General features: G+C 38.6%; 1 long non-coding RNA gene across 3 annotated transcripts; it reads right to left on the bottom strand.

Moving 5' to 3' along the window:
- Nucleotides 1-14,882: 14,882 nt before the first annotated feature.
- Nucleotides 14,883-22,655, bottom strand: LOC101748847. 3 transcript variants are annotated; one of them, XR_005843192.2, is made up of 4 exons: nt 22,604-22,655; nt 21,478-21,723; nt 15,625-16,132; nt 14,883-15,143 (listed from the first exon to the last, which is right to left on the bottom strand). It is a non-coding gene; the product is annotated as an uncharacterized LOC101748847 (long non-coding RNA). The 3 variants fall into 3 exon arrangements; XR_001464778.4 differs by having other exon boundaries at nt 14,883-15,099; XR_213809.5 differs by having other exon boundaries at nt 14,883-16,132.
- Between the last annotated feature and the right edge of the window lie 303 nt (nt 22,656-22,958).

Genomic DNA, 22,958 nt, shown 5'->3' with positions numbered 1-22,958 from the left:
AATACGATTACAAGCAATAAACACATAAATGTTAGGATTAATAGGATCACAATTGGGTGAAGCACAGAATTAAAAATTCCTGTTGCTGTTGATGACCATCCAAGAAGCGTTTCCCACCAATGGTGTTCTCCATCCTTCTTCACCCTTTCCAGGACATGGTGTATCTCTTTTGTATCATGGTGAACAGTAATTAGAGTTTTTTGTCCATTGTCTTGGATGCGTTCTAGCAGTTGGTACAGATCATCATGTCACAGTAATTTCCTTATTAAGCAGGATTCCAGTTGGGGCTGGTAGCAAATCTTGGATTAATGTGTAATTGGATTATAGCAACTGATATGAAGTAACTGGAACTGAGTAATTAAAGTCACATCCCTTAATGTTAGTAAAGATATAAACATAAACATTTGAATGATTGCTTGTATCCATGGTAATATTACCTACAAATATAAAATTACAGGAGGTTCTCATACAGACACATCCTTTCCCAGTATAGACAAGTACTGTTTCAGGTGTCTCACTGTGATAAATCTCAAAATGGCAAATATTTTATACAGTGTCAAGACAAATGACTTGAGCCTTGATGGTATTACTCTCACAAATAAATCCTTGTTGCTCCCATGCAGCATGTGAACTAACAGCAGCAGTTTGCCATTTGTTTCCATTCTGTCAGGCCTATACTCTGTGTTCTAATGGGTAGAGTACAGCCCCACTGTGATTCAATCCCAGTGCAATGATTTGGTTTATGGTATATACAACTGTGTATTGTTAGGACAGAAACTGAGCATAACTATTAGCAGGATCATAAGTAAAATTAACCAGATGCCACCTAGATTGCAATTTTCCTTCAAATTTGTTTGCATTGTCCCAAATCTCCTTTGAATTTCAGTGAATAAAGCGCTCCCTTCACTTTCTTGAGCTAGGGAGACATTATTTTGAGTTATGGTAAGTGCAACTACAATTAACTGGTGATCTTTTGTATTTGTTCTTTCCCATTAAGATAATACATCAGATAAGAGTCACTGGTTGGTTCCCAATGCTGACAGGAAAGACTGCAGGAGTGCTGCCGTGTGTGTATATGGATCGCTGCATCTGACACCCTAGCTTTATTCTTGGTCCTGCATTTCTCAGGAACTGGGGGAGTCAGCCAGTACTATCCTGGCCCCATTCATTTCCTGAATGTTGTTCAATTGATTTATTGCAAGCTTTGACACAAAAAAATGTTCCAGCTTCTCACAAAGTAGTATCTAAACTGTCTTGTTCTCAGCTGTTGTCACCGCCTAATCTTGTTGGAATTAGGTCAGGTAGTTAGAGAAATGTGTTAACATTCTCTTTTACCCATGTCCTGAGGCAACAGACCTGTGAATCATTCAGGAATCCTAGGAATTAATTACTCTTGCCATTCTTCCTTATGTTGGGAGCTGCAGTTAGCAAGGTGGGCAATCAGCAGGGCAGCACCTGCTTATGGCAGCATCTTGTTTACATAGAAATTAATGTCCTGTATTTGCGTGTAACTGAAAACAGTCAACTTATAGCAACATAGCTAACATTAAAATCAAGTTGATAATTTAAATTTTTTTATGTGAGAAATGAGTTTTTACAGGAGTTCATATATTTAACAAAACCCAATGTCACCAAAAAGGTTTGTACCTTAATGTCTATTATAGATACCTGGCATGCTTAATATTGACCCAGAGAATCACAGAATTGTAGGGAGTGGAAAGGACCTCTGGAGACAGTCTAGTCCCATGCCCTGCTAAAGCATGTTCCAACAGCAGGTTTCATAGGAAAGTGACCAGGCAGGTTTTGAATATCTCCAGAAAAGGAGACTACACAACCTGTTTCAGTGCTCTGTCACTCTTATAGTAAACAAGTTCTTCTTCATGTTTTTGTTTATGGAACTTACTGTCTTCCAGTTTGTGTCCATTGCCCCTTGAATTATTCCCCTCTTTCCTCCATATTTTTTTTTTCTCTTCTAATCCTCAAATGCAATCCAGGTGTTTTTCCCTGGTAGATTCAGTAGTTTAATAGTTTAACATTTTAACATGGAATAACTATTTGTTACTGTAAACTATTTGTTTAACACAAATAGCAGGTCAAAAACATTTCTATCATCTCTGCTTTTTTTTTTTTTTCCCGTTAGTTTACTCCCTGCTTTTCATCTTGTTTTTGTTGCAACACAGAAATCAGGCAGTCAGAACAACAAAAGCTCTTTCATACACTACTTCCCTTTCCTTTTCTATTCCTCTGTTCTTTAAAAATTACTTTGAAGCATGCATCTGATGCAGATCAAAGTAATGACTATTGCAAAATCTCAGAGCTGTTCAATCTCCAGTGTTCCTTCTCCATTTTTGCAGATTTTTATGGAGCCTCTACCACTGATGTTTTTTGCTGAAGCTGTTCACAGGAATACTGAAAAGGATAAAAACATGATATGTGTGGTAATTGGCACAAACCATAGTTTCAGAAATCTTATTTCACACCATAGGGTTTCTATTATCATCACCATTCAAACATTCACTATAATTATCTTCTGCCTTTACCAGAGAGCTATATATATTTTTCTCTCCTATTATGATCATATATATATTCATTTCCTGAAAGATTGTTAGTGTAATCTTCTGGAAGGCTACATTCTTCTTTACATTGCCATGTATAAACAGTCACTAAAATCTGGAGGTTTCTGTCACTTTAAAAGAATCAGTAAATTGCGCAGTGATCTTGTACAGAATATAAATTAGGGAAAGAAAAAGAAACAGAGATAAACCATGGCACATGATGGTAATGCAGTACCCACTCTGGAGAAGTATGTATGCATGTATGAAGGAAAAAGAAGTAAAATTTATTTGGAGGTATTTTTTTGGAGGTACCTTATACCCTCAAGGGTATAAGAACACTTAAAATCAAGGGGAAGATTGAGGGTGTGTCCTTAAGATGACCTTACCAAATGATCACCTGGAAGTAAATACGGGTCCACCATATCTTTGCTTGTTGTTATGGTGGTGTAGAATACATGTGCCAGCTGCTGTTAATGAAGCAGTCTTACTACCATCATTGGCAAACTCTTGATTCTCAGTGTGCTGACACCACTCTTTGTGTTTAATGCTTCCCATAGCAAGGGAAGCCTTCATGCTTAAAGTGCATTTTGAAGTCTTTCTCATCTTGCAAGGCTATCTGAAATTTCTGCAAAATAGACCACAGTATTTAGTTCAGAAGATGCTAACTGAGATGCCAACAAGTATGTTTGCAGAAGCTTCACCTGGTAGTGTTTTATAATTTCTGATGTACAAAAGGAATGGAAAAGAACAAAATATTTCTCTTCAGCAACAAGGGACAAGGGAAGTACATGCATACCCATGTCTTCCTTACATCCCAGCAGAGGTGAGAATCTCAGCAGGCATTTGCTGCTTTCTGCAGCTATTCCCGCTTACTATCTCTGCTATGGCTGGTTTCACCTGACCGGAAATTACCAGTTTCATGCAACTTTGCACAGTCACAACTCCACAGATGTTAAATCTTCAGAGAAATAAGACCAAGGCATATTTCTTTACTAGAAACCTCCTAGACCTCAGGGCCAGCCTAGTTTGCAAATGAGAATCTTCTGGGCTTCTGATCCCCTGGGCTGTGAGCAGCTTTCAAGATCACATGCATTCACACTCATTTAAATCAGCACACCTTAGCTCTCATTAAATCATTAACTGTGTTTAATAGATTGTTTGTAGTGTACCTCCTGCTCCATATGAGACAGTACAAATGAAAAACACAACATTTTTAACAGTTATTTTTCTTGATTTTAGAGGATGATTTTTGAAATATAGAAATGAGATGACTTCTTGACTTTTCACCTCTCATTGTATACATTTTCAACAAAACATTCACTTTATTTAGAAAAGTATGTCAGAATTCTTGAATTTTATTGTTGCTGTTAGAAAAGCCTTTTTTTTTCCCCTGACAAGTTTTATTCCAGACACTGTTACACTGTTAGGCTGTCTGCTGAAGCAGACAACAGATAGTGCCTACAGTGTACATCTTCAGCATGAAAATGAAGACTGTATCTTATAATAACTTGCCTGACTATGAAAGCACATTATATATCTGGAGCAAAATTACGTTCCTTCTACACACTTCACAAATTATATCTAAGTCCTAAGTTGAAAGTTCAATCAGAAAGAAAGTTAGATTTTAATGATATATAAACATCACAGAAGAATATAGAAAGCTGAAGTTTTAGAGAAAATTGGAATTGCGCTGGTTTTTGTTGAAGTCTGATCCTATTTTCAACATTTTTCTAATCTAATAGGTTGAAAAAGGACCTGCTGGTTAAAATAAGGGCTAAGAAGAAAAAATAGAGGCAATGGAAGCAGGAATATATGGCCTGGTAATAATACAGGGATGCCACTCAGACATGCAGAGATGGGATCAGAAAGGCTAAGGCACAGATGGAACTGAATTTGATGAGGCATGTAAAAAATAACAGTTCTATAGGTGCATCAGCCAGAATTGAAAAGCAAAGACACATTCTCATGCCCCCTGATAAGTGAAAAGTCTGACTTGACTTAAACAGACACAGGGAAGGATACGGTACTCAACAAGTTCTTTGCCTCAGTCTTCACTGACATTTGGACTTTCCACATCTCTAAAGTCCCTGAACCTCTAAATGGGAACTAGGAGAGCAAATTTTGCCCAATGTAAAAAGAACAAGTTCAAGACTATCTGATAAGACTGAAGTCTATGGGGACCTTATGACATGTATCCCAAATTCCAATCTTAAATGTAAATTTGAAAGATATGGACTTGAAGGGCAGTCTATTCAGTGGATAAGGTATCCAACTGGTTGGATGGTCACAGTCAGAGGGTTATCCTCTATGGTCTATGACCAATAGGAAGCCAGTGATGAGTGGTGTCTCCCAGGGATCAGTCTTGGGACCCTTGCTGTTCAACATGAAATCATAAATCTGGCTTAGCTTGGAGAGGACCTTAAAGACCACCCAGTTCCCTTGCTATGGGTAGGGTTGCCACCACCAGACCAGGCTGCCCAGGCTTCCATCCAACCTGGCCTTGAATGTATTCAGGGATAGGACATCCACAACTTCTCTGGGCAACTTGTTCCAGTGCCTCACCACTGTCTGAGTGAAAAATTTCTTCCTAACATCTAACCTAAATCTCCCTTCTTTTAGTTTAAAGCCATTCCCCTTTGTCTTATAACTGTCAGTCTCTGTAAGAACTCAGTCCCCCTCCCACTTGGATGTTCCCCTTAAAGGAAGGCCGCAACAAGGTCTTGCTGGAGTCTTCTCTTCTGCAAGCTAAAACTAACCTAAATCCCTCAACCTTTCTTCATAGGTGAGGTGCTTCAGGCCACTGATTGTCATTGTGGCCCTCCTCTGTATCTGCTCCAGACACTCCTCATCTTTCCTGTTACTGGGTCCTCCAGGCGTGGATACTATACTCCAGTTGGAGCCTTACAAGGGCACTGTAGAGAGTGTGGAACAATCCCCTCCCTCACCCTGCTGGCCACTCCTCTTTTGATGAGCTCAGGATGCTGTGGGCTTTCAAGGCTGTAAGAGCACGCTGATGGCTCATATCCAGATTTTTGTCCACCAGGACACTCTGCAGAGCCGCTTTCAAGGAATTCTTCTCCCAGACTGCACACATATCTGGAATTGCCCTGACCCAACGTGAAGATGAGCAGCCCAAATTGAATTCTCCATCAGAATCAACTAAAATTGAGACTTGAAATCCACACTTAAAGCCACCTCAATGATTACTGTTTGGAACACTTTTAAAACTTTGCTACTTATCATTAACCTGTATCAGTCTTATCTAGGTAAATTGTAAAATTAATTCCTTTTGATCCAACAGGTACTAAATGCTCCTAGAGATACTCAGTCACATGAAAAAACTCCCTCCTAGAAGAGTTCAGCCTCTGTTTGGCCAGCAGAACTAAACTCATTTGGCTAGAGCATTGACTAGCATTAAAAACTGAACCTTTTTCTGAACTTCAGGATAGGATCCAGGTTGGTTCAAACCTCACTTGAATTCTGCCTTTCACACTTATACATTTCTCATGAACTGGTTTCATTGCCCTCAGTTCATGTGGATCTCATGTGATTAGTGAGTGAGCATGTTGTGGAAATAAAGAATAGTCCTTTCACATACACTATTTTCCATGTCCGTCCCTTTTACCCCACTCAATGCATTACAGCAAATGTAGTTTCATTTCCTGTCTCCTCAAGCTAAAGATATTTAAAGTCTAGTGTTTCACCTTGTTTATTTCTGACAGTACGGTTTACACTCTATTTTCATAAACATTATATTCTACTTCAAAATTCACATTTTAGGAGGATGATCTGTTTACAGCATTCCATGGAATGTTGAATCATGCAGCAGTCACTTAACAGACAGAATTTTCATATAATGGATGCTGAAAGTGGAATAACTAAGTCTAAAAGTAATGCTCACTAGACAGAGCAGCTCTAGGGAGCACAGCACACCTGAGTATTACAACATAGCCTTACATGCCTCATAACCAAGATTGGGTCTTGTAGACTTAGGCTATTCACAGTACAATAGCTAAAATATATTATTGGGTATTCGTATTTTCACTTAAATTTCTCTGAAGAGAAGTAATTCTAAGTTAGTACAAAAAAATGTTCCCCAAAGTAATCTCTTCCTATCTCATTGCTTATTTCCAAGAAAAATAATCAAATCTTTTGTCTCTCGGTGTTAAAGCTTTCCAAACCCTCTTCATGTTTCAAAATTCTGACACGCATTGTTATGGTTCATGATAAACACTCAAGCCAGGGGCTAGAACAAGCATCATGTTGATCTCGGTTCTTCCCTCTGACGAAAAGTACAAGTATTTGGCAAGAGGTAGCTTTATTCTTCTTGGTTTGCTAATACTAGAGTGACACCTGCAGGTCCTATTCTGCATTTTCATTTAAAAAGGCTGAAATCATGAAAAAGTGGCAGATTAGAATTTAAGAACCTTCAAATAATAACATATTCTAGTGTATAGCATTAGTGCTTTATGCAGACTTTTTCATGTAGCCTGCCAACCATATTTTCAGGTTTTCTATCCAGACAGAAAAATTTTCAGGAAATTTACAATAGTAGAGTACTTTCCCTACCTACCTGTCTGCCTTATGTATTGCTGAAACTGAGCCTATGTTTACTGTAAAGTAAAATGATACAATAGATGCTGTGGTTGTAATATAGAATTGCTATGACTAAAGCAAACACCTACACGAATATATGTTTGAAATAAAAAATACCATTTCATACAGAGGCAATAAATAATTTAGAACTACATTATGCTTGCTATGACATTAACCAAAACAAGGTTCTCAGGAGTTTGTAACAAAAATTTTTTATAAGTACCAAGGTGTATGCTGATGAGACTATATAACTAAATAGGGGTCCATAAAGATCTCTGTCAATTTGACAAAACTATTAGTTTTAGGCTTCCCCTCAAGAAACTCAATGTTGCATGCTATTCACATCTTCAGAGGGTTTTTTTGCCTGATCACCAGCTTTATACATCATAAATCAAGTTGCTGAATTGGCAGTTCAGGATATAATGCCAGTTCAATTAATCTGTGCTTTCCATGCACTATACTGCCACATTCTGCATTTAAATATGTTTATAAACATTTTAATTGTTTTTTAAAAACAGAAGATAAAAGAAAACGGCATCTCCCAAAGGCAAGGTGAATTCTTACCATGTTCTCTCATTCAATAAACAGCTCCACTTGCAGCTGTAACACAAGAGGGGAAGGGAATAGACTGCTCTCCCATATAGCAGCATATAATCACTGCATACACTGTGAGCAGATTAGTGATCTTGTAGAACAGAAAATACATGAGTGTGCAAATGTATACTCATGGTGTCAGGTGGCTGAAGTGAGAAAAATGCCTCGTCTTGTTGAGCATCCATCCAGGAGGACTCTGCACCAACATCTGGAGAACTGGAAAAAAATAAATAAATAAAAATGAAAAGCAAATTAAAAAACTGATGCTGGATATGAAATGTTCCAAGGGAAGCAGAAGCCTGCCTATGGCTGCCAGTTTCGTGGACTTTGGCCTTGAATTCAATCAGCCTTGTCAGCTTTAAATGATGCTGCACAGTATTTAGCACAAATGGCTTCCTCTGCCCCTGGCAGAAGTAGTAGCCTTGGTACAACTGGCATGTAGTGGCTCTAAGAAAATAACATCAGAACCTTCAGTAAGGAATGCTCCTCTTGCCTAGTTGCTCAGGAGACCTGTTGGGGTCTTGCTGCCCACTGACATCCCACAACATGCACACTGCTCGTCTGCCCAGCGCCAGGCCCAAAATAGTGCCTCTGTGGTGTCACACCTGCCAGTTCAATGAGAACCACAGCCCTGCCCTTGGCTTGCTCAAGTCAACACCTGATCCTCACTGACTGCTGCCTCCTTTTCGTGCTTTGTTAAAACAATGAATTTTGCACATCTTCCATCTGTCTGCCCCACAGTTTAGTTTTCTTGCTCATACCGCATTACCATTGAATAAGTGTACTGTTGCAGTACCTCAGGGCCCTGAACCATGGCTGTGCAGACCTCCAGCTGGAACAGCTCCCTGCCTCTGCAACTTGGTAATACAAGCAAAGACCCAAATGAACAAGTGGAGGAATATAAGGAAACAGATAGCTGGCTACTGGGTGGTTGAGCTGCCAACATAGACCAACTGCAACAAGTCTTCTGTCCCATGCACGCCCACACACAAGACTCACAACAGTCTGACCTCCTTCTTCCTTCTCACATAGGTAGACCTTTCATCCAGTTGAATATGAATTTTGGTGCAAAGGGATTAGGAGTCAAAAGATGTAATTTCTGATCTGAAAGGTGGTAGAAGAACATCATCTCTGTCAGCAAATCAGAAGTTCCGAGCAGACAGGAGAGAGAGGCAACTGGGGCAAACCTGGTAGGCATTAGCTTTTCTCAGCTTGTCTGTCATACAAGAACAAGAGTGTTTAATAAGAAATGGTATGAAATAATATGAAATTTGCATCATGTGTGGATTCTCTTACACTAGTGAACCTATTCACTCTCCTCCTTTCTTGGTACCAGCTACAGGCGAGTCATGCCTTTACTTAATGATTGATACAGTTTAATATAGGAATTAACAAGAAATATCTATATTTGTTAATATTATTTGTGAGTAAACAAAGAAGCTAGAATGGCATATTTAGGGATACATCATAGGAAATGAAATATGCACCAGACGCTTGATTCCTCATCTTCAGGAGTCCACTAGACTAGAATACTTTCTCTGAATTACAGAAAAAAATCCATGTCTCAATATTCAGCACCTGACTCCTATAGAGTATCACTGGGGTGCAGGATTGCTGAAAGCAGCAACGATGACAGACAACAATAAAGTATGATAACAGAGGTAAGCAGTTGCAAAAATATACTATCTTTGTGGTTACTGACCACTCAAACCACAAATACAAAGCTTGGTTGTGCAGCCAAGAAAAAGGAACATGACTAGACTAGATTACACAACTAGACTAGATTACAACTTCTGTTTATTTTATCTTCTCCATATCACTGTGGGTCAGGTAGTGCATCTCAAGCCACTTAAGAGCAACACAGTCCCAGTATCTCACAGAAATATTTGGATAACATGCAGAATAGACAAGTTGTAAAACAAGAGGGAGAGCTGAGAAGATTGCCAAAAAAGAGGAATACAAGTGTCATGGAAGCATTAACACTAGCACCAGGGAGTTGTCTGGAATAGTAATAGATTCCACAGTACAGCAGTCATGGCACCAGTCCTACTGGAGCTCAAGAAACATGTGGACAATGCTCACAGATATACTGTTTGATTTTTTTGTGGAGCCTGAAGGTGAATTCAATGATACTTGTGGGTCCCTTCCAACCTGTGATATTCTTAGATTCTACATTCCTAAGCCATAACAGCATGCCTACCTGTGATGTCAGCTCTGCTGAAAAACTTGCTCAGGCTATGCAAAGGTACTGTTCCCCATGTCTTCTTCCATTTGATAACTTGAACAGTTAACAGAAAGAAAAACAACACACAAAGAAACAAAACCCAACCTTCAAAATGCATTTTAAAGATCTAACAATGGTAAGAATGGAGACACTGTGTCCCATTCAGATTTTTGAGTGCCAAAGTCATAGCTGTATGTTAGAGCAACTCATAAAAAATAATACTAATGCAACTGAATGGAAAGGCCATACAAGGCTTACTCCTTGTTCTGTATCTACTCAGGAAGTATAGCATAATGAGAGAAAGCATAATGAGAAAAGATCCAAGTCGGGAGAAAAGGAAAAACAGAATAGATTTAGAATGGAGCAGATGACTAAAAATCATCTTGATCTACCTAAGTAAAGGGGAAAAGTATTGTATCTTTATCTATCCATAGCCATTAAAATTTTAACCAGAGGAGTACTTTACAAATTAAGTTCTGATATGTACTCAAATTATAGACCTATTTTCAAATTTGGTGAATGAGGTCACCCATAATTTGTTGAAGCTGCCTGATATCCAGGAAGGAGAAGTTGTCATAGCCTAGTCACTCTACACTGCTGCTTTAGCAGTGGGTAGAAGAGTGGTACACAATACAGCTAGTCAGTTCCTCCCTTTTCTCCATGACAGAAATGTAATGTTACCTTTTATTTTTCTTGAAGTATTTCAGTTTCTAAACATCAAAATACTGAATCAAAAAAAAAAAAAAAAAAAAGCAGAAAAGTTTTTATACAAATCCTGACAAATTGTTTATGACTTCAAGATGTTCCCTACAACAACTTGAAATTTGCAAGTGGCTATTAAGGTCTTCACTCTTTGATATCATAGAGAATCCTTTTTGTGCCTCTCTAGTATAGTGGAAATTAGAGTTTTCCTTCCAGATATTTTTAAATTGAAACACACTGTTGCTGCTGGGGTCAACCCATATCTGGGATAATGAAGTTCAACCTTTTTCATCTAACCCCTCCAATAAAAATTGTAGTATAGTGGGTTTACATGGCAAAGTTTTAGTAGGAAGGTTAGAGGTCAGCCAGAAGGGCTCTTGATCTCTTGTTGTGTCACCTCACTATTAAAGAGCCTTACTTTGGCAGTAATACATCAAGTGATTTGTCAAGTATTATTTTATTGCTGAGTCTTAGTGAGTACCATAAAAAACCAAAGAAATATACACAGCTAACCAGCAGTTCTATGATAAACACTTTTGCAGTGCAGTTCCTGTGTCTTAGAAGTGACAAATATTTTAAATATTTTTCATTTAGGGAAAATTCATTTCTATAATACAGAGAATAGGAGAGAATTTGCATCAACTTTCCAATCTAAAGTGAAAACTTGACTAGAAAATGGTTAATTTTAAATACTCCTTGTCTGAACAGAAGTTGCAAAAGGAATTAACATCTATATAAGGGAGATGAACAAGATTTTTAAAAACATTCAACTGGATGCCAACACAACATAGATACTTTCAGTCAATCAAATTAGGACATTTTGTAACCTTTAAAAGGCATAAGTGGAAGTAGAGATACAGATGTCAAATAGCTAAGCCATAGTTAATACTGATAATAAAAAGACCTGAAAGCAAGGTGGCTGGAAAACACTGTGCTGAGCACCCTGTTTCCTGACCTCATGTTCTCACAGCAGTTATGTAGTGCCTAGCAGTACTTAGAAATGTAATTACTTCTGGGAGGACTTTTTTTTTTTCCTGGGAATCACACACTGTTCAGCCACCAACATCTCAGAGTGGCCTGCGTGGGGGAGGGGGGGGGGAATCATTGCAGAGGTATTATCTGGAACTATGGAACTATTACAACTTTTGGAAAGAGAACGGTTTTCTGGAAGCCATATGAGACAGCTTTGTTGCAAGCAACATTACCAGGAAGGACTTTCTGTAAATAGGAATGTGTTCAGATTAATAAGAAAATTTTCATCAACTACTACTGATCCATTTCAGATTTTGCAGAAAGAATTAAATGTTATCAACAATTTGTCATAGGTGATAAGATCCTCCCTCCCAAATCATGCGTCATTAGTACATACCATTTTCAGTGATTAAGTAGTTGCTATTGTTAGATGTTGAAATGGCAGAAAACTGGCCATGCCACAGTAGAGGGTCAGTTTGAAATATACCATGCAAGCATTTCCAATAAGAGTCAGCAAATACACTTGCATTGGTTCATCCTTAAGAGTGACGTGTGGAATCAAAGTCTATAACCCCAAAATTAGGTTATAAAGCAGGTATGATTTATATGACAATTGTGCAGTCAGTCAGGTGCAAGGGGGATCACTCCACCAAACCTGCACACCAGCAAGCAAAGGCGCTACAAATTTGTAAGCCAAGCCATACATATTCGGCAGAGTTCTTGGAAGCCATTTACATATTCATTATCCTTCCAGAAATTTGTTTACATACTGCCCCTCCCCTGGCTCATGCGTTGTCCATAGTAGGGGTCTCCCTCGGTGGTCGTGGGGGTGAAGTCAGAAGTCTTTCTTGCGAAGGCTTGACGTCTTCCTTGGTCTGACGTTTTTATGGCGCATTCAAACCAGTCAAAGTAATTAATTTCATATTGTTCCTTTCTTTGTGTTTGCACAGCTGACCATGAAATGTTGAGATGTCCTTCTCCTTCCCTAGTTTTCAAAGCTAGCTTATTTAACCCCTATGGGTTCAAACCCTAGACCCACCTGAGCTCCTGATCTCAAGAGTTTTAGAATTAATTATGTTTTTTAGGATGAACATCTCACCATCTAACCCTTTGTTCCTAAGGTTCTCTTAGGAAAACAGTAAGTTTTCTATAAATTCAGGGAGGAAAAAAAGTCCAGTGAGGCTTCTCATGCTATATAAATTGCTGTTTCAATTAATTTTGTCAAATTATGCATCTCCATAAAGCAGATTATACATCTTCTCTGTTGGTCAAGATTAGATGTAGACTTCATTTTGCATATACGAGGAGAACATGGAATGTCTCTTTCAATGGGTAAGACATAAAGCCTGTCATATTGTAACTTGCAAAGACAGTACCAGAATCAGGATACAAGGCAAATATATGAGGTAGAATAAGAAAATATTTTGTTCTTTCTCTCACCACAAGTACACATTTGTAACAACAAAGAAAACAGTAGGATCAGCATGTGAAATTTTTTACAGAACTAATTGCATCCCAAGTTAAGGAGTTCTTTCTCCTATGGCAATCTCCTAAATAGATCAGTTTGGTTGTTCAGATGCACTTACATGTACAGCCCTTTGAGTTTTCAGTTATGAAAGTTTTTGGAAGGTAACATCTCAGATGTCAAATGAAGCACCTGGAAAAGGTGAATAAACCTGTGGGACATGATCTGAGACATGCTGAGGACTGCCAACCCAGGATTACATACAGATGCTGAATGTCTCAGAGATGTGCAACTCCATCCTCCATATGTGTCCAATCTTCTAATTTTTTTATTATTATTATTATTATTTTATTTATTTATTAGGCTCTACGAGAGGTGCCAGCCTTTTTGACGCTGACCCAACCAGGCTGTGCCTGCTGGCCAGATTCCGCAAGGTGGAGACACTGCGCCGTGAAGCTGGAGACAGCCCCCCAGTTGTGCGCCGAGTAAGCAGCGGTGGTGCAGCGGGGACGCAGGACCTGGAGGGTCAGTGTTTGGGTGCGGAGTGTGAGGTAGAGTTGCTTGCCGAGCAGTTAGGAGTTCGGAAGCTTAGACAATTGTCATGCAGGATACGTTTCTCTTTGCATCCATTGATTACATAAGTTATATAGATCAATCTGAAGTTTGAAATAGAAATTCTGCAGCTAACAAGCAACTTCATAGTCTTTAATATCAAATTTGCTTTGAAGATTTAAAATTTGCTTTTGCTACAAGTTGAATTATATTTAGTTTTGCACAAACATTTCTTCTAATAAAGCATCTTTGCTGCCAAATACATGTTGCAAATGAACCAAGAATTAAGAAAAAAAACCTTATGATAAATTCTAGTACATAGTCCTTTCACTTTGAACAAAAAGCATCTGAGTTATCAGTCAATATATGTACATAATAATATCAAAAATCTATTTGAAAAAGCTTGGTTTGGCTCTTGACCTGTTTTATAAAGAATGGTCCTCAGAAACTGTGACATACTACAGAACTAAAAGTATATAGCTAAACCAGCTCTGTGAAGAGGTTTGATCAGATGTAAATGTCCACTCATGTTTTTTTTATAGTGTTAATTCATCTCACATACACACCTCATATATCATCTTTAATGTTCATTTTCCTTTTTAAATGACTTTCAGATCCATATGGCCTAACAGTACTGGAGACGAAAGCTGCTGAATACTGGTGCAAAGAAAGTGCCTTCTGCAATCTTTCCACTGACTTTCACAATAAAATTTGTAGCTACAGATTATTTATCAAATTATCAGTGCTGTGAAATACAAATCATAGCAAAAATCATCATACACAGTTCTCTGAAATATTTTCTACTAGATATTAATCTTCATTTTTCACCTGTCCATACTTTAGTATAGTTTCTCTGTATTGTGATCATGATCTTCAGTTAAACCTTGCAACTGAAGGACTTAAAATAAAAGAAGGTAAAAAAAGGCATCTTAGATGGAAGAGCAAAATCTATTAAAGCATCTCTATAGGACATCTGTATGACGCCGAGTTAGCTGGGAAGAAAATGCAACTCTTCTTTCACTTAAAAGAATATAAAAAATAGGATGCTGAGAACATATGAATGATTATCCAGAAACTTCAGCATTTCCTCCCAGCAGTAACTGGAATGTGTGTGTTACTAAATTTTGTAGTTCAGAAAGAGAAATGCATGCATGATTCAGATGCTCACATCTCCTTGTCTGAAGAACTGCCATCATTTGTTTCCAGAAGAATAACAACTATGGAAAAGTGAAAAAACTGTCTTTATTTTCATATTGAGCCAATATTTTCATTTTCACAGCCAGTTATGTTTACAACAATGAAAGCAAAATCTCTGCCATTCTATAAGTTATGACACATTTGCCATGGTGAAGCTCCAGCAGTGGCTCTTTCCTGACTCTACAGAACTTTTGACTCCACAGTGAATCAAATTTCTTCAAATACAGTTTGTTTTGCTGGTCCTGTAAATGAGATCTATTCAGTGCATACGTATGTTTCATGACGTCTAAAACAGAGGGGAAAATTTCCTTTAGGCAAGCAAAATGCAGCCAGCAGAGGGGGGGGGGGGAGGGGGGGGGGGGGGAAGTCCTGAATTATTCAAGTTCATTTTTAGGATTGATTCTTTGGCTAGCTAAAAGAATGTGACAACTTTTCCAGACAAACAGAAACAGCAATTCCTGTTATAAGTCCTTTCAAACAACTCAAAACAACATAGTGCCCTTCTGACAGTAAACAACAGAAACACTACTGTCCATTAAACTTTCCTAGGATTTTCAGCAGAGTATAGAGTGAGATAGCCCTCATGCAGCCCCCCAGAGTTATGTAAGATTAACAGTGTTCTTGCAAGCTCCTCAAAAATACCTAACATTATTTGCAAGCAAAAATTTCCAGCAAACATGCAACTCATTTTTGTTACATGCTCTGCATTGCCCTGCCCCCAACAGTTACTTGATTGTGACCAAAACAGAGCTCATTGTTCAACTCACTGGCTGCTGCCACCTCCAGGCCATTCTGCATTTTTTTTTAATTCAACACAGACTTCAGGAGGCAAAAAAATACACAGCCAGTCTAGGGGAAAGAGAGAGGAAGGACTGTAATAGAAGTTTATGGCCAAACACATGTATCTGCTGCTGTTAATCTGATTGTGAGATCCAGTTGTACTGTATGCAGTGTAACAGCCCCACCTTTTATCTTACTACAAATGGCAGTGAATCAGGGCTGGGATGTTACTTCATCACAGATCAGAACAAGAACACTGCATCTGCTCCATACATTAGTACAACAGAAAGAAGGAAGTGATGTTGCTTGTCATCTAGGTACAGCTCTACCTGCAGCTGTGGGTCTCAACCCCACATCTTTGTAAGTCCTCCATGCTTGTTATCCCACCTGCTGCAGAGCAGAGAGTCGTCTAGGCAAAAGTGATTTGGTGCAGGATCTCCAGAGGGCTGGGGTGCATGTACTTGACTCAGCATGATGGAAGGTACCTAAAGAAAGCTGTTGAGCAAGGAATGCAAAACAGAACACTTAGTCTTGTTTCTTAGTCTTGGGAAATGGAAACAATGAAGGAACTTCAGTATCTAAAAATGCACACAACAGCTTATGAGGTCCAGTTGTTTTTTGTTTTTGTTTTTTGCAATTGGGATTCATTAACTCTGTTCTCTGCACTGCTTCTGAACCAGACATGCTTTTGTTTACCTCCGCAGAAATAAGGGCTACTTCTATAAAATGAGAGCACTGGGATCACTTCATCAAGTTTACTTTTAAGCATACTGCATACACTCTACCCATTCCCCTGCAGGATGTAAAGTAACACAAGTTGCAGCCCAGACTCACATTTTACCCTGAGTTAGCTAACCCTTTTGAAACAAACTTGGTTGAATTTAGGCAAATGTTAGATGTGTAGAAGCAGTTATATGTCAGAAAAACATACATCCAGGATTATGTCTTGTGTAATTTGTGCAGGGAACACTAGCAGCATCTATGACATAGGACAGTACACAAATAAATAATCCAGATACCAGTAGTTAGGTAGCAGAAAGATCTTTGTGGGAAGGCAATTCAAGCAAGTACAAAAAGGCCAACTGTCCTGCAGAGTGGAGCTCACACTTATTTCTACCTGTTTGTATTCACCAGTTCTGTGGGTTGAGCGAGTGGAGGAGAGGCAGAAACACCCACTGGAAGGAAGTAGAGTTAAAGGTAGGGGGAATGTCTGCAACACTCCGAACTGGAAAATTTCAGTTTTCAAAATGTATTTGCTGCTTTGCTATGGGAAGCATGCACTTAATGAACCAGACCATGCAGCCAGAGCCTGCTATCCTCAAGTGCCTGCTCCCTGTGCTCCCCTGAGATAACCTTTTGTGTGGAACCCACTGAGCATTATTGTGCTGAGTCAGTCATTCAGTGCACCAGCTATCACTGCACAATAGCATTCATTCCATTGAACAAGAATTTAAATCTCCCTGAGCACTTGACTGCTCTGTAGCTGCCTGTCACCAGGCACATATTCCTCCATACTCCATACCCTACACCCAGGAGTTTGAAGCTGGCAATATAAGCACATGGATTCTTAACTGGCATTCCTCCTGAAATGCAGCTTTCCCTTTTTTTCCCCTTCAAAGACAAAAACTGTAAGGTTCTCCAGTAAAGGATGGACCTGCAGACAGGCAAACAGAAATACGCTGTTGATTGTTCCTATGGAAGCTACTCTGTGGGTGCTGGGCACCATGCTTTCCCATGTCCCACTAAAAAAGCAGGCACACTATTTTATGGAAGAATTCATAGACATTTTTTCACCTTTTCCTTTGTTCTATAGGGAAAACTACTTTCCTGCACCAGGAGCTGCAATATTTCTCACTTAGAAATTCTACTCCACTTGGGATTATCAAGTATACAAGGTGAAATGAAAGTATACTTCTGGAGAGGCCAAATTTCTAGATACTTGATACTCTCTTCTTCCTTCATGCCAGGTCATTTATTACTGCTTTATTATTACTGCTTTTCTTTGGCTTGTATGAGGCACCCACTGCTCTACTCCATTGCCTTAATACAAAGCAATCTCAGCTTTTCAACTCTAGGCAGTATTTTGGCCTGTTACACTATGACCACTGGTCCACAATAGGCATCTTCACCTCTACCTGCATCACAGTCTCTTCTATTCATATTTAGTGTAGCTTGAAGATCTCCATAATTAGAAATTCATTATGAAGCATCATCCAAAATTGAGAAATGCAAGAAAATTACCACGTAGCAATGGCCTTTTTGAGATATCAAAAAAGGTTGAGAACTTTGGATTTTGAAAACACAAAAGTTATTGTTTTTATTTTTTTTTGTCTCCAAACAACCAGAATCAAAACAGCCAACATTCCTGTGGTTGTACCTTTTCTAATCTGCTCTGCAAGCCATCAAACAGCAGGAGCAACAACTCGGACTGTAACACGATTTGGAAGAGCCAAACTTCAGTTTCCTGCAAATTGTTTTGTTTATTGCAAGCATTGCTCAACTTTCTGTTTCTATTATCTTCAAATTCAGCCTCCTCAAGAACAATAAATCATTCTACTTTGTTCAGAACTTTATTCTGTTTACTGCTAGAGACTCAAACAATAATAATGAAGTTGGAATAACTAAGGTCATTGCTATGTACTTGCAGAATTACCACAGGCGATGGTGCAGGTGGTCACTAGCTGAAATAAGAACTTTCCATGCATGCTTGCATATCTGATTCAAGACAAAACATGTTCAAGTAGGACATACAGTGGTCTTACAAAAATACATTCGTGAAACACAAAACAAAATAAACAAAAAGTCTAATGTTCATTTCTGATTTGTTTTATACAAAACATTATATCTTGCTTTAAAGTTTGGGGGTTTATTATTTCAGTTTCTTAAAAGCATTTGGAAGACCAAGGATGATTAAAGATATTAGGCAGATCTATTATCTAACTGACTGCGGGCATTTTGCTATATCTGCTGATTAATAAAATATTTATGAGAATGAAATCTCTAAGAGGAGATAGAAGCATACAACAAATGAATCAGCTATTTAAAGCTATTTTGAAATGTAAGAGGGAAAATAAATCAATTTTTCAAAGACCTCATATTTCACATTAAAATTAACTGTTATAAGTAGGACAGGTCAAGGAGGTTTTTGATGTAATAGAATACTATCCTTCAGCACAAGAAGAGGAACTCTGCTTGGCTTTGGGATTTCCATGTCTGTTAAACATTTTTGACATGTTAACTATTACTATTTGATTTTTTTTTAATCATTCAGTCCCATCTTCCTGCACATCCTGTTATACGGACCGTCACCAGAAGAATAAACCAGTATTTTATGACAAGCTCCAGAGACACAAATTTTAGGCCTTTTTTCCTTTCCATTTCTAAATGCTCCATATGAACAGATGTGTTAGGGTACATTTGGATCTGAGAGACAGTATGTCTCAGGAGAAAAGTCAAGCAAACCATGCACTCAGAGCAGCACAGAGGGTTATGAGTTTTACTCAACACACACACACACACAGAGGTTTCCACACTAGATAATCCCAGTAAGTGGCAAGCAGAACCTCCCCAAGCAAGTGCACTACTAATTACCAACCCTTGAAAGATGGTGAAATGTTGAAAAGAAGAGAGAAGGAACATGCTGGCAGTGGATTCCCTGCTTCAAGGTGCACTCTTCCTCTCTCTCCCAATGCAACATCTCTCCTGCTTTTATTCTCTACAGGGTCTGCAGGGCTTTTTCCACTTGTACACTGTATCTGTTTGACCAACATGTGACCCAAGCTAGCAAAATTAACCTAGCATACCCTCTACTGTACTCTACTGTCATGTACTTAAGAGCTGCAGTTCCAGTATGGCTTTGATCCTCAGTTTGGCATCAGAGATTCATAATTTCAGCATCTGTTCCTATAAAAAAATGGATTTTTACAATAATTGAGAAATAGCTTTTTTCTTTGCTACCTTCTTCTTGCCCGCTACTTCTGTAAGACAGATTGCAGTGAGTTGCAGCAGAGCACCACAAACAAAACAAAATAATTGAAATACTAGAAAAGGATTTAACTTAATGCTCAGAGAAGAGGTTTATTCTCGGTAACGCTGAGTGAACAGTTTGGAAGCATTAGCAGCTATTTCAGGTAGTTACATCACTGATCTGTCATACTTACACAGCCATACCATGAGGACAATAATAACTTAAATGAAGCCTAGAAGATGCTAGGGACACCGTGTATGGCTGGGAAAGCACAGATAGACACAGAGTGTTTGCATTAATTGAGGTGTTTTGTGCTGCAACTTTTAAATACAAATAAAAAATCTTTGTATGTATCAACAGATATGCAGTGAAATTCTACATCGTCATTTAGTTAGTGATGAGGAAATCACATGGCACTGTAGAACAATACTTTCAAGGATATAATTTTTTGACATTCACTGCCTTTCTAAAAAGCAGGAAGATAGATTACAAGATATCATATTTTTAATAATTTTTTTATGTAATATTTTTTTGTTGCACTTAGAGTAGCAAAAGTTCTGTATGCAGACACACACAGCAAGGGAATGCTCACTTGAGCTCAAGGGACATAACAGATGTAATTTTCCTGATCTTCTTTGCAAAACACATTCCAAAATTTGTTTTGAGAACAGTCACTGCTCTACAGACATACACTGGGAAAAACATGAAAACAGCAACGTGACCAAATGCTAGCTTTTTAGTACTACCATGCTTCAAAGAGGGTGCTGGAAAGCCTCCATTGATCACTGGCGCTCACAGCTTTACTTGTTATTTTCTAGCCTGACCTTTGGGTTGACTGACTTCCTGTGTTCTAGGGACTAGCAGGAGTTCAAGAGCATTTTGTGCATTTCAGTGCAACTCATGCAGAACTCCAGCAAGAGCATCTAACATAAACTGACTGACATCTTTTACTCTTATATACTTTCTTCTGTTTCTATAAACTTCTTCCCCTGCACTAAAATACTCTATCTGCACCATCACTTCACAATATCTACAAGGGGCTACAAGGGCTACAGGGGTTGTTTCACTTCCTCAGAGAGCTCTGAGCAGTTGGGTAATTGCTCTATTTTCCATTTGCCAGTACATTTTTACACTATCTTCATTGCTTTCTTGTCTAATTTTAATCAGGAAAAAAAAAAAAAAAGCTTTTCTCTGCTATGTTGATCATATAGCCTAAAGTCTCTACAATAAGTTTATAAGACAAAATCTGAAATTTTATAGTCAAAATGGGAAAAAAAAATAAAAGAAGTTATGAAGAACCACTGAAATTTTTGCAATAAAATAAAATGAGGCTCTGAACTATTCACAGCCCAAATCATTGGAGTGGTGTGTGTGAAACAGCTACAAAAAGCTGGAAAATAAACAGACTGGAAGACAGAAAGACAGAAAAGTAGCTACCACACTGAAATTGTCCCAAGATATAGCATCTGGGAGGGAAGCAAGAGCCTTCCCTGTACCACCAAGTGTACACAGAGGAGAAGAAGGACCACTAGGCACTCTATTCATTAGATTGGCTGTACTGACTGTTGGTTGGCTAAGAAGGTTCACCACTGGACTCACTGTAACAAAAACATGGAGGATGATCATTTTAGAAAGCTGTGAGGAGATGGACTTCACATATTTTAATGAAGGAATATCTAGAACCTGATGAGTGTGTAAAATGCTAAAACTGTCTATTCAGTCTAAAACTAAAATCCTCCTCTGCCTTATTATACAGGAAAATCTCTCTACTTTTTAAAACAACCAGTTGCAATTCTGACAGAAATTAATTTTCCAGTGCCAGAATGCAAACAAAATGGAAACAAAAAGGAACTCTAGGCACATATGTCCTTACCTGTACTTCAGCAGCCTGAGGGTTGCTTGTTCCCCTCCCTTTGAGTATAATCAAATTATCATTTCTTCCTGGGAAATCTAGTAGTCTTTGAAAAGAAGTCTGATCACTTTAACTTGCTGAAGTCATCTTGTACACATGAGGTCAGCCATATAGTGATGTGTGCTTCTCTTCATAGTTTCAGCTTTGACGATCTCAACAAATGCACATATACCAAAATATAACTGTATCATATAATCTCCACAAAATCTAAAATAAATAGAAGAATATATTGCTGAAACTCAGAAAGACTGTCGATGCACAAATACATTGCAATCAAACTTGAATACAGAAATGGCCAACATTTTGCCTAAACATAGCAGAAATGATGCTCAGAAGTTTCCCCCAATTTAATCAGCCGTTTTACCTCATAGCAAAAATTTACAAACATTTCTTGCCCTCACCTGGCCTTGTGAAAATACATGTAACAAATCACTTTGTGATTTGCAACTCGGAGAATGAGTACAAGATGTACAAGCATTGGCCTCAAATCTGTGAGATGTTGGTGCTAAGTAGCTGTACCTCTGAAAATAGGAATAGGTAACATTCTCATGTTTCCACTCTGTAAACCAGCCATTCTGGATGTATTCAGCTCCATTTTTCTCACAGAAAAAGCTTCTATGCTTTTGTCTGCTATATAAGGAATTACAACAGAAATGATATTTTGAGCAAAATTGGAGGCATTCTTCTGCCAGTTTTCTACTTCCTCTGCAGATTACACTGAGTAAGTTCAGACCAGATATACTCCTTATCCTAGTAACTGCCCTTTTCCACTGATTAACAAGACAGGGATGCTCAGGCACTCAGCTGAAGTTGGTAAGAGCAAAACAGTTCATTTTTTCCTAAGTGTCAACAGTTAATGGCTGGTCTGGCCCGGTTCCATGACTAGTGGGGCGGAGGGATTTCATAAAATCCACGCCTCCAGGAAGGGAAACAGGGGAGCCCAAAATAATTAAAAACAGCGGCAACGATCTGAGGAGAAACAAACTAATTTACTAAATATACTATCGGAATGTAAGATAACACACTATAATGCAATATAAATCAACAATAATTGAGAAGAAGATTGTCCGAGAGCCAAAGGCCTTACGCTAGTACTGAAGCCTTGCGTGCAGTTGGGAGCAGCAGTAGTGAGCCGATCCGACAGGGAACACAGCGAGACGAGAAGAGGGCCGAGTCAGATGACCTGCACCCTTATATCTGTTCCCTTGAGCAGGAATGATAACAGTACTCGAAAAGGCTCCTGGGGAACGTAGTTCTTCTTCTCTTCTAGACAGGTACCCGGAACTAAAGCATCTGCTCTTTTACTCCCAGTACACTGCATGATGTTGTGATGTGGAATACTGATAACCAAAAATCATAAAACCATGACACTAAGGAAAATAAACAGAGAGAAAAATGCTTCCTAATGTGCCTTCTACATGCCTTTGATGCAAAGAGTAGAA

This window comes from Gallus gallus, chromosome Z (genome assembly GCF_016699485.2).
Source record: "Gallus gallus isolate bGalGal1 chromosome Z, bGalGal1.mat.broiler.GRCg7b, whole genome shotgun sequence".
NCBI lineage: Eukaryota > Metazoa > Chordata > Aves > Galliformes > Phasianidae > Gallus > Gallus gallus.
Note: the sequence above shows the minus strand (reverse complement) of the source record. Positions and strands in the feature narration are given on the sequence as shown.